The sequence below is a fragment of the Cinclus cinclus genome, unplaced genomic scaffold (genome assembly GCF_963662255.1).
Source record: "Cinclus cinclus unplaced genomic scaffold, bCinCin1.1 SCAFFOLD_260, whole genome shotgun sequence".
NCBI classification, from domain to species: domain Eukaryota; kingdom Metazoa; phylum Chordata; class Aves; order Passeriformes; family Cinclidae; genus Cinclus; species Cinclus cinclus.
Genome location: NW_026912134.1, coordinates 40,651 through 57,442, shown reverse-complemented (window position 1 = coordinate 57,442; position 16,792 = coordinate 40,651). Strand labels below are relative to the sequence as shown.

At 49.7% G+C, this 16,792-nt stretch overlaps 2 long non-coding RNA genes across 2 annotated transcripts; both read left to right on the top strand.

Moving 5' to 3' along the window:
- Positions 1-846: 846 nt before the first annotated feature.
- LOC134057466 (uncharacterized) lies at positions 847-2,462 on the top strand. Its single transcript, XR_009934308.1, has 2 exons — positions 847-953; positions 1,106-2,462. It is a non-coding gene; the product is annotated as an uncharacterized LOC134057466 (long non-coding RNA).
- Positions 2,463-9,552: 7,090 nt separating this feature from the next.
- On the top strand, positions 9,553-10,564 carry LOC134057467 (uncharacterized). Its single transcript, XR_009934309.1, has 2 exons — positions 9,553-9,725; positions 9,878-10,564. It is a non-coding gene; the product is annotated as an uncharacterized LOC134057467 (long non-coding RNA).
- The last annotated feature ends 6,228 nt before the right edge of the window (positions 10,565-16,792 follow it).

The following is a 16,792-nucleotide window of genomic DNA, read 5'->3' as shown; positions in this document are numbered from 1 at the left end:
GTGCCTTCATTTTGGGGGTGAGGGAATAAGGCTGAGGGGGGGACGAGGGGGTGGAGACTCGGGGGGCTCCGATGTGTTTCGGGGCAGCCCGAGGTCCCCGGCAGAGGGAGCCACGCTGCGGGGCAGGAGCAGGGGAGTGGGGAATGGCGGGGGGGGGGGGGGGGGGGGGGAGGGGCGTGCTGGGTGCCCTCTCCCAGAGGGACCCACGGGTGCCAGGACATTCCCAGGGAGGGGTGGCCGTAGAATACATGAAAAATTTTTGTTTTCTTTCATTTCGTTAGAGGAAGGCTTTCTTTAGTTTTGGCTGGGGTTTATTTTGGTGCATTCATTCAGGGGGATTTCCTGAAGGGATGGATCTCGTTGTTTCATCCCCCCCCCCCCCCCCATCCCTTGTCTGTCTGTCTGTCTGTCTGTCCGTCTGTCCGTCCCCAAAGCGCCGCAGCCCCGGGCTGAGCTCGGCGGCAGTGCTGCCGCCTTGTGGGCACAGCGCGGTACTGCAGCCGTCGCCTGTCTGGGATGCAGCCCCACAGCGAGCAGTCCGGAGCAGAAGTGTGAAAGCTGGGATCCTTTGACTTCTGCAGGGGACTTCATTTTCTTTTCCTCTTCTTCTCTTCCAGGACCGGAGAAATGGTTCCACTCCTCCCATCTTTGCCAAAAGCTGTGGTGTTTGAGGAGCCAGAGCCAAGGTGCCTTCAGCACCAGGGCTCTGCACTGGAGGGCTCCCGGTCCTGACCGCGCAGGGTTCCCCTTTTCCTCCCCGCTGGGATGAAGTGTCTATGGAATCTGGGGTCTGGGTGAAACTGCAGCTCTGCTGGTATCCAGGGACGTGAGGTTCCAGGGGACTGCGTTTCTCTGTGGCTTTCCAGGTCGGCAGGAGCCGGAGGAAATGGGGTGCCAGAGCCGTGCCCCATCAGGCCGTGTTTGCCTCTGAGGAACAGAGAGTCCGGGCTGAGGTGCGCAGAAGTCAGGCAGGGGAAATGACCTCAGGGATACAGCTGTCAGTTCCGAGGCAGAGAGAGAAGATGTAGCAGCCAAGGGCAGGGGAGGGGAAAGGTTTCAGAAAGCATTTCTGTGGTGTAATGAATGCCAATTTCTGCTTGCCCAGGGAGAAGAGGACGAACTCCCAGCCATTCAGGCCTGACAGTCCCCTGCAGCGAGAGCATACACTGGAAGAGTTCAGGGTCGAAGACAAGGCTGAGGGAAAATCCAGGGTATTTATAAGGGATGATGAGAGGTGGGTCCAGGGTGAGAATCCAGTGGGTAAAGGGAAAAGTGGTGTAAGGGAGGAGTAATACAGGGCAGGGGCCGATAAGGTAGGATGGGTGGAACAGTGCAGTGAACATAAACCAATGGGGGGGGGGGTACAGGGATACAAGAACTTTCCAGAGCTGGGAGGAGACAAGGGATGACATAACTGGGAATAGAGGCAACCAATGGGAAATGAGGGTTATAAAGCTTTACCTTAAAGCTTTACCATAAAGAATTTTTAAAACCTTTGACAACCTTCTTAGGAGCTATTCTCAACTTAAACAAATGCCCTCCAAGGTCTGGGGCCATGGGCCAACTCCTCACCCAAAACACTGGTCTGGCTTGGCATGTCAGCCAGTTCGATTCCTACACTGGGCCTCTGCATGATATTCGCCCAGAAGCTGCCTTTCAAGGACTGAAGTGGAACAAAAGGTATAAAAGCAGTGTCATTCCCAGAGGGAAAACAGTTTCATTTCTCTTGTGTCTGCTTTTTTTTTTTTTTTTTTTTTTTTTTTTTTTTTTTTTTTTTTTTTTTACAGTTACATCAAAATTCCCGGATCCAGAACAGCTACTCTGAGTTTCGGTAGAGATTCCAAAGCAGGATACAGTAGGTTTCAAAGTACACCTTGGAAAGTCAATCATTTGTCTGCAGCATGCAGCAGGTAGGTGTGATGTCTGTAACTGGTCTTAGTTGATGCAGAGGTACTTGGACAAAAATGTTTAATCTTTCATCTCTCCCCACCTGCATTCTTCCTAAGTGTACTTTTTATTCAGCAGGACTCGGATGAGAGAGAGAGAGAGAGAGAGAGAGAGAGAGGAACTCTCTTCACATCAGCGTCAAAGGAAAAAGTGTTCAGCGACTTACAGTCCTAGTGACTGTTCTGTGTAAAAGCAGGATTGTTTTGCCATCAGACCTTGCGTGCCGTACCAGTCTGTGCGTTAACAGGTGTCTAAGAAAGGTCAAAAGGGAATAACTCCATGTCGTTCACCCGTGTGAATCTTGGTGGGGAGCAGAGCCGAGAGTGAACTGCAGTGAGGGGGAGGTTACTGAAGCCCCAGTTTGTTTCCAGTGAGCGTGGTGTTGTGGTGTTCAAAGTTACAGGTGCCTGCTGGCCTGGAGCTGGATACTTCTGCCTCTGCTTTCTTTGGGGGTTGATGATTCCTTATGTTTATGTTGGCGTGCCAAACAAATTGTTAAAGGTATTTCCATCAGACCTGGTTTGAATGTGTTACCCCTTCATTTAATTAAAAGCAAAAAAGCCCCGCTCCCTCACTGCTGCTGTGATGTGTGACAAAAGCCCATCTTCCCTCCACTGGGAGCAGGTGAGAGATGGAACTAAACCCCGAAGGATTTTCTGCTCACTGATGGCACGTGAGTTTTCTTGGGAATTCTCTGCCAAATCTGGTGAATTGTTTTTGAATGTGGCCATGAGGGGAGTTGAACGTGCCCGTCCAGATCTGCAAACATGCAGTGCCAGAAGGAGAAGCCTTGAAATGTAAACCGGGATTTATTCACCTGACTCACAGGTGTGTGTGCTGTGCCCAGGTCCCCTGTCCAAATCCTGGGTGGGGAGAAGCCAGGACTGCACATTCCTTGTGATAGGAATTCAGGGGTTTTTTTTGGGGTCGGTGTGGGGGTTAAATACAAATGAGATGCCAGGGAGGGAATGGCTCCTACGTGTAAAAATATTTGTCCAAAAAGGAGCCCTGCCCAGTCTGACTGCTGCCCAGTGCTGCTCCCTGACTGTACCCTCTCTTGGTGAGCGTCTGTCCTGCTGGCCGTGTTTTTGTTTTCTGTTTTTTTTTTTTTTTTTTATTTCATCCTGGACCCCGATCTTCATTTTCTTCCCGTGTCCTCTCTGCTGCCACTCTCCCTTTCTGCCTCGTGTCCTCTGTGTCTGCGGGGCTGGGGAGGAACTTCAGCCCTCCTGGGGGCTGGCCCCCCCCTCCCCTTTCCTTGTGCCAGCAGGGTCCCTTTTTGGGGGCATGGACCCGTGGGAAGGGTTCCCATCAAGGGCCTTGCTGCCGTCCAGGGCAGCTGGAGCGGTTCTGTGCCTTCATTTTGGGGGTGAGGGAATAAGGCTGAGGGGGGGACGAGGGGGTGGAGACTCGGGGGGCTCCGATGTGTTTCGGGGCAGCCCGAGGTCCCCGGCAGAGGGAGCCACGCTGCGGGGCAGGAGCAGGGGAGTGGGGAATGGCGGGGGGGGGGGGGGGGGGAGGGCCGTGCTGGGTGCCCTCCCCCAGAGGGACCCACGGGTGCCAGGACATTCCCAGGGAGGGGTGGCCGTAGAACACGTGGGAAAGGGGAGCAGGGGAAGGACCCGAGTGTGGTTCAGAGGGAGTGTTGGGTTGGTTTGTATTTGGCTGCAGTTGGGGTTTTACAGAGCTAATAGAAATAGGAAACATAAAGGATAGAAAAATAAATAGAAAAAAATAAAATAGAAAAGATATTGTAATAATACAACAAAAAAACGTACCTTTGTAGTATATAACATAGATAATGAAAATATCATCTCATGTTTAAATATAGGTTGTAAATATGAGAACAGAAATATAAAGGTATTGAAATGGAGTTAAAATCAATGTTTCGTTGGTATTATTTGGTTAGAGATGGGTGTTTTTTAGAAATAATAGAAACAAAACTGTAAGTATGGAAATAGACAATAATCTATTTATACATGAAATTATGTATTCATTACAGCTATAAATAGATTAATAATAGTAATAAATGCTAACTTTAATATTGATATAACACACCAATTTATTATATGGATAGATTACATTACCATTTTAATCTAATAGAATGACTATTCTAATATTAATACATTTATTGAAAAATATATTGTTAGATCTAATCATATAGTGACATATAGATTTATAACTATGGAAATATAAATGTGTGTAAGTATACATATAAATATGAAATAGAAATATAAGTATAGAAAAATTAAAAATATAAATATATTTGTGTGACTATAAATTGCAGAGATGGGTAACACATTTCTATGAAATCTACGGTACATAATATAAAGAACGAAAATATATAATGTGTAAACGCAGGTTGTAAATAGGAGAACAGAAATATAAAAGTATGAAAATATAGTTTAAAATCCATGTTTCAATGGTTTTATTTGGTTAGAGGTGGGTTTCTTTCTAAAGAATATCAACCAAAATATAAATATGCAAATAGACACTCTATATGTTTCTATTTCTGAAATTGATTTCTAAAGAGATTTGTACTGCTAGTAGATTCTAATATGAAGATACAGTATCGATCTATGGATAGATTGTAATTTTCATCTAATTAATCTTATAACTACATTTATTTGTAAATCTATATAAATGTATCCAGACATCAATTTATAGATAGAAATATGCCAATTTGAATGTGTGTAAGTATCCATCTAAATATGAAATAGAAAAAAAATAGAAGTATAGATGCAGTATTTAATATAAATAAAATTGTATACTGAGTGGTTTGTAATGTGTAGACTATATGGATATATGAATTCCACGTAAGTATGCCAAATATAAATAGAAAAATGAATTGAAATATAGTTTTAAAATAAAGGGGATTTAATTTTCTGTTTTGTTAGAGGCCGGGCTTTTTTTTTTAATGATATAAAAATGTGAAGATATAGAATATATAAATGTGTGTGTGTGTGTGTGTGTGTGTATGTATACATATATATACACACACATAAAATACAAATGTTAGTAATATAAAGATTTCTTAATAAAAATAATATTGCACCCATGTTGTAATTGATGCCAATATACATTAAATTAAATATCCAAAAATAGGTATTGATTATGAATATAAATTAATTATTAACAAACACATATATATATATATATTTATATATATCAAATGGGTTTGGGGTTTTTTTAATTTGTTCATGGCAGGGATTTTTTAGTTTGGGTCGGGGTTTTTTGGGGGGCATTCGTTTAGTAGGATTTTTTAAAGGGAGGGACCTCGATGTTTTTTGGCCCCTTGTCTCTCTGTCTGTGTGTGTGTGTGTGTGTGTGTGTGTGTGTGTGTGTGTGTGTGTGTCTGTCTCTCTGTGTGTGTGTGTGTGTCTCTCTGTGTGTGTGTGTCTCTCTGTCTGTGTGTCTGTCTGTGTGTCTGTCTCTCTGTCTGTGTCCCCCGTGTCCCCAAAGAGGCGCAGCCCCGGGCTGAGCTCGGCCGCAGTGCTGCCGCCGTGTGGGAAGAGATCGGTACTGCAGCCGTGCCCGGAGCCGGAGCCCGGGCAGTGCTGCCGCCTTGTGGACAGAACGCGGTACTGCAGCCGTGCCCCGAAGCGGCGACCGGCTCCTCCTCGGCGCTGCTGCGGGAGGGCGGTGGGGCGCGAAATGGTGCGCGTGACCTTCTCAAGATGGCGGAGGGCCCAAGGTGACGATGCCGTTCCACTGGGACTGATGCGACGCTCGGGACGGCGGACGCAATAGGGCCCCGGCAAAGATACGCTGGGGTGTGTGTCGTTTTTTTCCCGGCCTTTTTTTGCCGTCCTATGTAGAAGGTCGGGTGAGTGATGGCCAGGTCGCCATCTTGGGAGTGGCACGCTGCAATTTCCGCCCTTCCTGGCGCCAAATTTGGTCCTGGCAGAAGCCACTTCCGGTGGCGTTGCCAGCGTTGTCGTGGTAACTGCAAAGCCCCAGATAATGGTGTCTATTGAAGTCGCCTGCCTGAATCCGACGCCCGACGCCGATCGCGCGCTCTCCCGCCGCCAGTCCCACGAGCCATTTCCAGCGCCGCTGACCAGTCCGCGCCCGTCCGCGCCGCGTAAAAGGCGACGGAAAATCGCGCCGAGAACGCGGGATCGGTTTCGGGGCCGGATTCAGGCAGGCGAGTTCAATAGTCGCCAATGTAGGGGGCCTTCTTTTTCGCCTCCCGAAACAAAGATGGCGGAGGCACCGGAAATGGCTTCTGCCAGTACCAAAGATGGCGGCAGGGAAGGGCGGAAATTGCGTCTCGACCCTCCCAAGATGGCGACTCGACCGTCACTCGCCCGACCTTCTGCATAGGGCGGCAAAAAGGGGCGGGGAAAAAAGGACCCCCGCGGGGTGTCTACCGCATTGCCTGCCCGCGACGCCGACGCCGATTCCCCCCTGCCCCGGCGCGATTTTGCGCGGCGTTTCCCATCGTGCCCACACGGGCTGTGGGCTCAGCGGCGCCGCGGACGCGCGGGAGCCCGGCGGGCGCCGACAGGCAGCGGCGGGTCCGCCCCTCTCTCTGCCGGGGTCCTTCCACGGCCGCCGTCGCGGAGAGCGACTCCCGTCCCGCCGCGCCGCCTCTCCGCGCCGCCCGGGTCCGCTCCCGCCCGGGGAACGCATCGACGAAGGAAGAGCGGTCGCCCAGCTCCCGGAGCCATCGCCCTGCCCGCAGCCGGGAGCAGCCCGCAGGAGGAAGCAGCTGCTCTCTCTGCCGGAGAGGTGAGAGGGGCGCAAGGATGGGGCGGGGTGGGAGCGCGGGCACGGCAGAATTCCCCGGCACCATTCCAGCTCCCCCCCCCCCCCCCCCCCCCCCCACCCTTGCAGCTGGCAGCAGCCCCGTGTCCTCTGCGTGTGGCAGCAGCTGCAGCGCTGGTTTGGAGCGAGTTTCCACGGCATTTTGTTGCAAAGGTGCCCCTTCCAGCCGGGTGCCCCGGCTGGGTTCCCTGCCTGGGAAAGCCCTTCAAGTAGCCAAAGGGAGCAGCTGCTGAGAATTCCGAGCCCGCTGTTCCTGTGATTCTGGATACAGTGTTTCAGTAGTGTGTGCTTCTGTCCTATGTGCTGCTAGATGTACTTTGGAACAAGTTGACCCTTTCATCCCTCCCCACCTGCATTCTTCCTAGGCGTATGTTTTATTCAGCAGCACTCAGATGAGAGAGAGGAGCTCTGTTCCCATCAGCATAAAAGGAAAAAGTGTGCTCACACAGACCTCAGTTGTTTGGTCAAAAAATTCTTACTTTGGTTTGTTCCAAGAAATGTTATTGCTGTGTGCAAGCTCATGGGGAAGATTTTATTCAACAGCTCTCAGTGGGACATCAAAGCTCCACTTTCCCTTTTCTTGAACAGCCTGAGACTCAGTATTACTTGATATCAATTTTATTACAGGCGGTTTGAACTTTTTGAAGAGCCAGAAGGATTGTTTGTGCCTGCGTGTGTCACTAATATCCCTCCTCCCTCCAATGCAGGATGGGGGAAAAAAGGCTGCAGAGCTTCCTGCAAGGGGCTGTAAGTGCAAATAAAGAGGAGCCAGAGGTTTAGTTGCTACGAATCACTGTTTCTGAAAAGAGCCTGATGGATTTCCTGATACCAAAACCAGTAGGAATAGGAGACTGAACTCGGGCATGGTGATGGTCTCCTTGGCTTTAAAAAGCTTTAGTGGCTTTAAAAGGCATTTCTATCAGACCTGGTTTATTTTTATTACCTCTCATTAAATTTTAGAATAAAAAAGCCCCGCTCCATCACTGCTGCTGTGATGTGTGACTAAAGCCCATCTTCCCTCCACTGGGAACAGGTGAGAGATGGGACTAAACCCCAAAGGATTTTCTGCTCACTGATGGCACGTGAGTTTTCTTGGGAATTCTCTGCCAAATGTGGTCAGTTGTCCTTGAATGTGGCCATGAGGGGAGTCGGACGTGCCAGCCCAGATCTGCAAACATGCAGTGCCAGAAGGAGAACCTTTGAAATGTCACCTGGGATGTGTTCCACTGACTCACAGGTGTGTGTGCTGTGCCCAGGTCCCCTGTCCAAATCCTGGGTGGGGAGAAGCCAGGACTGCACATTCCTCGTGATATGAATTCAGTTTTGGGGAGGTTAAATACAAATGAGATGCCAGGAGGGAATGGCTCCTACGTGTAAATATTTTAGTCCTAAAGGAGCCCTGCCCAGTCTGACTGCTGCCCAGTGCTGCTCCCTGACTGCGCGCTCTCTTGGTGAGCCTCTGTCCTGCTGGCCGTGCCTTTTCTGTCCCCGTCCCCGTGCCGCTCCGTGCCCGTCTTTACCCTCCCCAGCACGTGGCGTGGTCGATTCCCGTCTCCCGGTCCTGGTTTCCCTTTTTGTCTCTGTGTCCCTGCGTCCTTGCTGTGTGTTTGGGACTCCGTCTTTTTGTCTGTCCTTCTCCGTGCCTCACTCGTGTTCCCGTTCTGTTCCCTGTGGCTCTGTGGTGCTCCCCGTGCCATTGTTTCCCCCGGGATCCTTGTGTCCCGTTCGCTGCCCCTGTTCTTTTTTAATCCCTCTCTCGTGCTGCCCATCTAGCATCCCTTTTTTGTGGTTTGGTGTTTTATTTTTTTTTTTTCTTCATTTCATCCTGCATCCCGATCTTCATTTTCTTTCCCGTGTCCTCTCTGCTGCCATTCTCTGCCTCGTGTCCTCTGTGTCTGCGGGGCTGGGGAGGAACTTCAGTCCTCCTGGGGGCTGCCCCCCCCCCCCCCCACCCCCCCTTTCCTTGTGCCAGCAGGGTCCCTTTTTGGGGGCATGGACATGTGGGAAGGGTTCCAATGAAGTGCCTTGCTGCCGTCCAGGGCAGCTGGAGCGGTTCTGTGCCTTCATTTTGGGGGTGAGGGAATAAGGCTGAGGGGGGGACGAGGGGGTGGGGAGACTCGGGGGGCTCCGATGTGTTTCGGGGCAGCCCGAGGTCCCCGGCAGAGGGAGCCACGCTGCGGGGCAGGAGCAGGGGAGTGGGGAATGGCGGGGGGGGGGGGGGGGGGGGAGGGGCGTGCTGGGTGCCCTCTCCCAGAGGGACCCACGGGTGCCAGGACATTCCCAGGGAGGGGTGGCCGTAGAATACATGAAAAATTTTTGTTTTCTTTCATTTCGTTAGAGGAAGGCTTTCTTTAGTTTTGGCTGGGTTTATTTTGGTGCATTCATTCAGGGGGATTTCCTGAAGGGATGGATCTCGTTGTTTCATCCCCCCCCCCCCCCCATCCCTTGTCTGTCTGTCTGTCTGTCTGTCCGTCTGTCCGTCCCCAAAGCGCCGCAGCCCCGGGCTGAGCTCGGCGGCAGTGCTGCCGCCTTGTGGGCACAGCGCGGTACTGCAGCCGTCGCCTGTCTGGGATGCAGCCCCACAGCGAGCAGTCCGGAGCAGAAGTGTGAAAGCTGGGATCCTTTGACTTCTGCAGGGGACTTCATTTTCTTTTCCTCTTCTTCTCTTCCAGGACCGGAGAAATGGTTCCACTCCTCCCATCTTTGCCAAAAGCTGTGGTGTTTGAGGAGCCAGAGCCAAGGTGCCTTCAGCACCAGGGCTCTGCACTGGAGGGCTCCCGGTCCTGACCGCGCAGGGTTCCCCTTTTCCTCCCCACTGGGATGAAGTGTCTATGGAATCTGGGGTCTGGGTGAAACTGCAGCTCTGCTGGTATCCAGGGACGTGAGGTTCCGGGGGACTGCGTTTCTCTGTGGCTTTCCAGGTCGGCAGGAGCCGGAGGAAATGGGGTGCCAGAGCCGTGCCCCATCAGGCCGTGTTTGCCTCTGAGGAACAGAGAGTCCGGGCTGAGGTGCGCAGAAGTCAGGCAGGGGAAATGACCTCAGGGATACAGCTGTCAGTTCCGAGGCAGAGAGAGAAGATGTAGCAGCCAAGGGCAGGGGAGGGGAAAGGTTTCAGAAAGCATTTCTGTGGTGTAATGAATGCCAATTTCTGCTTGCCCAGGGAGAAGAGGACGAACTCCCAGCCATTCAGGCCTGACAGTCCCCTGCAGCGAGAGCATACACTGGAAGAGTTCAGGGTCGAAGACAAGGCTGAGGGAAAATCCAGGGTATTTATAAGGGATGATGAGAGGTGGGTCCAGGGTGAGAATCCAGTGGGTAAAGGGAAAAGTGGTGTAAGGGAGGAGTAATACAGGGCAGGGGCCGATAAGGTAGGATGGGTGGAACAGTGCAGTGAACATAAACCAATGGGGGGGGGGGGGGGGGGGGGGTACAGGGATACAAGAACTTTCCAGAGCTGGGAGGAGACAAGGGATGACATAACTGGGAATAGAGGCAACCAATGGGAAATGAGGGTTATAAAGCTTTACCTTAAAGCTTTACCATAAAGAATTTTTAAAACCTTTGACAACCTTCTTAGGAGCTATTCTCAACTTAAACAAATGCCCTCCAAGGTCTGGGGCCATGGGCCAACTCCTCACCCAAAACACTGGTCTGGCTTGGCATGTCAGCCAGTTCGATTCCTACACTGGGCCTCTGCATGATATTCGCCCAGAAGCTGCCTTTCAAGGACTGAAGTGGAACAAAAGGTATAAAAGCAGTGTCATTCCCAGAGGGAAAACAGTTTCATTTCTCTTGTGTCTGCTTTTTTTTTTTTTTTTTTTTTTTTTTTTTTTTTTTTTTTTTTTTTTTTTTACAGTTACATCAAAATTCCCGGATCCAGAACAGCTACTCTGAGTTTCGGTAGAGATTCCAAAGCAGGATACAGTAGGTTTCAAAGTACACCTTGGAAAGTCAATCATTTGTCTGCAGCATGCAGCAGGTAGGTGTGATGTCTGTAACTGGTCTTAGTTGATGCAGAGGTACTTGGACAAAAATGTTTAATCTTTCATCTCTCCCCACCTGCATTCTTCCTAAGTGTACTTTTTATTCAGCAGGACTCGGATGAGAGAGAGAGAGAGAGAGAGAGAGAGAGAGAGAGAGAGAGAGAGGAACTCTCTTCACATCAGCGTCAAAGGAAAAAGTGTTCAGCGACTTACAGTCCTAGTGACTGTTCTGTGTAAAAGCAGGATTGTTTTGCCATCAGACCTTGCGTGCCGTACCAGTCTGTGCGTTAACAGGTGTCTAAGAAAGGTCAAAAGGGAATAACTCCATGTCGTTCACCCGTGTGAATCTTGGTGGGGAGCAGAGCCGAGAGTGAACTGCAGTGAGGGGGAGGTTACTGAAGCCCCAGTTTGTTTCCAGTGAGCGTGGTGTTGTGGTGTTCAAAGTTACAGGTGCCTGCTGGCCTGGAGCTGGATACTTCTGCCTCTGCTTTCTTTGGGGTTGATGATTCCTTATGGTTATGTTGGCGTGCCAAACAAATTGTTAAAGGTATTTCCATCAGACCTGGTTTGAATGTGTTACCCCTTCATTTAATTAAAAGCAAAAAGCCCCGCTCCCTCACTGCTGCTGTGATGTGTGACAAAAGCCCATCTTCCCTCCACTGGGAGCAGGTGAGAGATGGAACTAAACCCCGAAGGATTTTCTGCTCACTGATGGCACGTGAGTTTTCTTGGGAATTCTCTGCCAAATCTGGTGAATTGTTTTTGAATGTGGCCATGAGGGGAGTTGAACGTGCCCGTCCAGATCTGCAAACATGCAGTGCCAGAAGGAGAAGCCTTGAAATGTAAACCGGGATTTATTCACCTGACTCACAGGTGTGTGTGCTGTGCCCAGGTCCCCTGTCCAAATCCTGGGTGGGGAGAAGCCAGGACTGCACATTCCTTGTGATAGGAATTCAGGGGTTTTTTTTGGGGTCGGTGTGGGGGTTAAATACAAATGAGATGCCAGGGAGGGAATGGCTCCTACGTGTAAAAATATTTGTCCAAAAAGGAGCCCTGCCCAGTCTGACTGCTGCCCAGTGCTGCTCCCTGACTGTACCCTCTCTTGGTGAGCGTCTGTCCTGCTGGCCGTGTTTTTGTTTTCTGTTTTTTTTTTTTTTTTTTATTTCATCCTGGACCCCGATCTTCATTTTCTTCCCGTGTCCTCTCTGCTGCCACTCTCCCTTTCTGCCTCGTGTCCTCTGTGTCAGCGGGGCTGGGGAGGAACTTCAGCCCTCCTGGGGGCTGGCCCCCCCCTCCCCTTTCCTTGTGCCAGCAGGGTCCCTTTTTGGGGGCATGGACCCGTGGGAAGGGTTCCCATCAAGGGCCTTGCTGCCGTCCAGGGCAGCTGGAGCGGTTCTGTGCCTTCATTTTGGGGGTGAGGGAATAAGGCTGAGGGGGGGACGAGGGGGTGGAGACTCGGGGGGCTCCGATGTGTTTCGGGGCAGCCCGAGGTCCCCGGCAGAGGGAGCCACGCTGCGGGGCAGGAGCAGGGGAGTGGGGAATGGCGGGGGGGGGGGGGGGGGAGGGCCGTGCTGGGTGCCCTCCCCCAGAGGGACCCACGGGTGCCAGGACATTCCCAGGGAGGGGTGGCCGTAGAACACGTGGGAAAGGGGAGCAGGGGAAGGACCCGAGTGTGGTTCAGAGGGAGTGTTGGGTTGGTTTGTATTTGGCTGCAGTTGGGGTTTTACAGAGCTAATAGAAATAGGAAACATAAAGGATAGAAAAATAAATAGAAAAAAATAAAATAGAAAAGATATTGTAATAATACAACAAAAAAACGTACCTTTGTAGTATATAACATAGATAATGAAAATATCATCTCATGTTTAAATATAGGTTGTAAATATGAGAACAGAAATATAAAGGTATTGAAATGGAGTTAAAATCAATGTTTCGTTGGTATTATTTGGTTAGAGATGGGTGTTTTTTAGAAATAATAGAAACAAAACTGTAAGTATGGAAATAGACAATAATCTATTTATACATGAAATTATGTATTCATTACAGCTATAAATAGATTAATAATAGTAATAAATGCTAACTTTAATATTGATATAACACACCAATTTATTATATGGATAGATTACATTACCATTTTAATCTAATAGAATGACTATTCTAATATTAATACATTTATTGAAAAATATATTGTTAGATCTAATCATATAGTGACATATAGATTTATAACTATGGAAATATAAATGTGTGTAAGTATACATATAAATATGAAATAGAAATATAAGTATAGAAAAATTAAAAATATAAATATATTTGTGTGACTATAAATTGCAGAGATGGGTAACACATTTCTATGAAATCTACGGTACATAATATAAAGAACGAAAATATATAATGTGTAAACGCAGGTTGTAAATAGGAGAACAGAAATATAAAAGTATGAAAATATAGTTTAAAATCCATGTTTCAATGGTTTTATTTGGTTAGAGGTGGGTTTCTTTCTAAAGAATATCAACCAAAATATAAATATGCAAATAGACACTCTATATGTTTCTATTTCTGAAATTGATTTCTAAAGAGATTTGTACTGCTAGTAGATTCTAATATGAAGATACAGTATCGATCTATGGATAGATTGTAATTTTCATCTAATTAATCTTATAACTACATTTATTTGTAAATCTATATAAATGTATCCAGACATCAATTTATAGATAGAAATATGCCAATTTGAATGTGTGTAAGTATCCATCTAATGTAAGTATCCATCTAAATATGAAATAGAAAAAAAATAGAAGTATAGATGCAGTATTTAATATAAATAAAATTGTATACTGAGTGGTTTGTAATGTGTAGACTATATGGATATATGAATTCCACGTAAGTATGCCAAATATAAATAGAAAAATGAATTGAAATATAGTTTTAAAATAAAGGGGATTTAATTTTCTGTTTTGTTAGAGGCCGGGCTTTTTTTTTTAATGATATAAAAATGTGAAGATATAGAATATATAAATGTGTGTGTGTGTGTGTGTATGTATACATATATATACACACACATAAAATACAAATGTTAGTAATATAAAGATTTCTTAATAAAAATAATATTGCACCCATGTTGTAATTGATGCCAATATACATTAAATTAAATATCCAAAAATAGGTATTGATTATGAATATAAATTAATTATTAACAAACACATATATATATATATATTTATATATATCAAATGGGTTTGGGGTTTTTTTAATTTGTTCATGGCAGGGATTTTTTAGTTTGGGTCGGGGTTTTTTGGGGGGCATTCGTTTAGTAGGATTTTTTAAAGGGAGGGACCTCGATGTTTTTTGGCCCCTTGTCTCTCTGTCTGTGTGTGTGTGTGTGTGTGTGTGTGTGTGTGTGTGTGTGTGTGTGTGTGTGTCTGTCTCTCTGTGTGTGTGTGTGTGTCTCTCTGTGTGTGTGTGTCTCTCTGTCTGTGTGTCTGTCTGTGTGTCTGTCTCTCTGTCTGTGTCCCCCGTGTCCCCAAAGAGGCGCAGCCCCGGGCTGAGCTCGGCCGCAGTGCTGCCGCCGTGTGGGAAGAGATCGGTACTGCAGCCGTGCCCGGAGCCGGAGCCCGGGCAGTGCTGCCGCCTTGTGGACAGAACGCGGTACTGCAGCCGTGCCCCGAAGCGGCGACCGGCTCCTCCTCGGCGCTGCTGCGGGAGGGCGGTGGGGCGCGAAATGGTGCGCGTGACCTTCTCAAGATGGCGGAGGGCCCAAGGTGACGATGCCGTTCCACTGGGACTGATGCGACGCTCGGGACGGCGGACGCAATAGGGCCCCGGCAAAGATACGCTGGGGTGTGTGTCGTTTTTTTCCCGGCCTTTTTTTGCCGTCCTATGTAGAAGGTCGGGTGAGTGATGGCCAGGTCGCCATCTTGGGAGTGGCACGCTGCAATTTCCGCCCTTCCTGGCGCCAAATTTGGTCCTGGCAGAAGCCACTTCCGGTGGCGTTGCCAGCGTTGTCGTGGTAACTGCAGAGCCCCAGATAATGGTGTCTATTGAAGTCGCCTGCCTGAATCCGACGCCCGACGCCGATCGCGCGCTCTCCCGCCGCCAGTCCCACGAGCCATTTCCAGCGCCGCTGACCAGTCCGCGCCCGTCCGCGCCGCGTAAAAGGCGACGGAAAATCGCGCCGAGAACGCGGGATCGGTTTCGGGGCCGGATTCAGGCAGGCGAGTTCAATAGTCGCCAATGTAGGGGGCCTTCTTTTTCGCCTCCCGAAACAAAGATGGCGGAGGCACCGGAAATGGCTTCTGCCAGTACCAAAGATGGCGGCAGGGAAGGGCGGAAATTGCGTCTCGACCCTCCCAAGATGGCGACTCGACCGTCACTCGCCCGACCTTCTGCATAGGGCGGCAAAAAGGGGCGGGGAAAAAAGGACCCCCGCGGGGTGTCTACCGCATTGCCTGCCCGCGACGCCGACGCCGATTCCCCCCTGCCCCGGCGCGATTTTGCGCGGCGTTTCCCATCGTGCCCACACGGGCTGTGGGCTCAGCGGCGCCGCGGACGCGCGGGAGCCCGGCGGGCGCCGACAGGCAGCGGCGGGTCCGCCCCTCTCTCTGCCGGGGTCCTTCCACGGCCGCCGTCGCGGAGAGCGACTCCCGTCCCGCCGCGCCGCCTCTCCGCGCCGCCCGGGTCCGCTCCCGCCCGGGGAACGCATCGACGAAGGAAGAGCGGTCGCCCAGCTCCCGGAGCCATCGCCCTGCCCGCAGCCGGGAGCAGCCCGCAGGAGGAAGCAGCTGCTCTCTCTGCCGGAGAGGTGAGAGGGGCGCAAGGATGGGGCGGGGTGGGAGCGCGGGCACGGCAGAATTCCCCGGCACCATTCCAGCTCCCCCCCCCCCCCCCCCCCCACCCTTGCAGCTGGCAGCAGCCCCGTGTCCTCTGCGTGTGGCAGCAGCTGCAGCGCTGGTTTGGAGCGAGTTTCCACGGCATTTTGTTGCAAAGGTGCCCCTTCCAGCCGGGTGCCCCGGCTGGGTTCCCTGCCTGGGAAAGCCCTTCAAGTAGCCAAAGGGAGCAGCTGCTGAGAATTCCGAGCCCGCTGTTCCTGTGATTCTGGATACAGTGTTTCAGTAGTGTGTGCTTCTGTCCTATGTGCTGCTAGATGTACTTTGGAACAAGTTGACCCTTTCATCCCTCCCCACCTGCATTCTTCCTAGGCGTATGTTTTATTCAGCAGCACTCAGATGAGAGAGAGGAGCTCTGTTCCCATCAGCATAAAAGGAAAAAGTGTGCTCACACAGACCTCAGTTGTTTGGTCAAAAAATTCTTACTTTGGTTTGTTCCAAGAAATGTTATTGCTGTGTGCAAGCTCATGGGGAAGATTTTATTCAACAGCTCTCAGTGGGACATCAAAGCTCCACTTTCCCTTTTCTTGAACAGCCTGAGACTCAGTATTACTTGATATCAATTTTATTACAGGCGGTTTGAACTTTTTGAAGAGCCAGAAGGATTGTTTGTGCCTGCGTGTGTCACTAATATCCCTCCTCCCTCCAATGCAGGATGGGGGAAAAAAGGCTGCAGAGCTTCCTGCAAGGGGCTGTAAGTGCAAATAAAGAGGAGCCAGAGGTTTAGTTGCTACGAATCACTGTTTCTGAAAAGAGCCTGATGGATTTCCTGATACCAAAACCAGTAGGAATAGGAGACTGAACTCGGGCATGGTGATGGTCTCCTTGGCTTTAAAAAGCTTTAGTGGCTTTAAAAGGCATTTCTATCAGACCTGGTTTATTTTTATTACCTCTCATTAAATTTTAGAATAAAAAAGCCCCGCTCCATCACTGCTGCTGTGATGTGTGACTAAAGCCCATCTTCCCTCCACTGGGAACAGGTGAGAGATGGGACTAAACCCCAAAGGATTTTCTGCTCACTGATGGCACGTGAGTTTTCTTGGGAATTCTCTGCCAAATGTGGTCAGTTGTCCTTGAATGTGGCCATGAGGGGAGTCGGACGTGCCAGCCCAGATCTGCAAACATGCAGTGCCAGAAGGAGAACCTTTGAAATGTCACCTGGGATGTGTTCCACTGACTCACAGGTGTGTGTGCTGTGCCCAGGTCCCCTGT